The 400-nt window shown below is 38.0% G+C and overlaps 1 pseudogene; it reads left to right on the top strand.

The window, feature by feature from the left end:
* Positions 1–400, top strand: part of LOC104999034 — a 5103-nt pseudogene that overhangs the window by 1170 nt on the left and 3533 nt on the right.

Here is a 400-nt window from a genome sequence, read left to right as displayed (position 1 = left end):
AATATACAAACCTTTAAAAGTCATTATAATGTGCACAATATAGTTATCACTATTTTAGAGAAACAGAAGCCAACTTTTCATTTTCAAAGACTGATGAGCAATCATCCATTAGTTCTTGAAGTTGAATAACAGGAAACTGGACTTGTTTTTCAAACCATTTGGCAACTGTAAGAAGCTGCTGGTCACAAAATGCACGTCCAATAAACTGTAGTCCTACTGGCAACCCTTGGCTTGAGAGGGCCATAGGGACACTCACTGCTGGCAGTCCTGAGGAAAGGAAAGAGACCCATTAAATGTTGACCAATTCTCCACCCTAAGACACAGACACCTCTTCCACTTTCCAGTGCCAATAGGTACAAGACAGGATAAGGGTTAAAAAAAAAAAAAAAACAAAAATTAT

This window comes from Bison bison, unplaced genomic scaffold (genome assembly GCF_000754665.1).
Source record: "Bison bison bison isolate TAMUID 2011002044 unplaced genomic scaffold, Bison_UMD1.0 scf7180017864341, whole genome shotgun sequence".
NCBI classification, from domain to species: domain Eukaryota; kingdom Metazoa; phylum Chordata; class Mammalia; order Artiodactyla; family Bovidae; genus Bison; species Bison bison.
The sequence above is the reverse complement of the archived record's forward strand: the minus strand, read 5'-3'. Positions and strand labels throughout refer to the sequence as shown.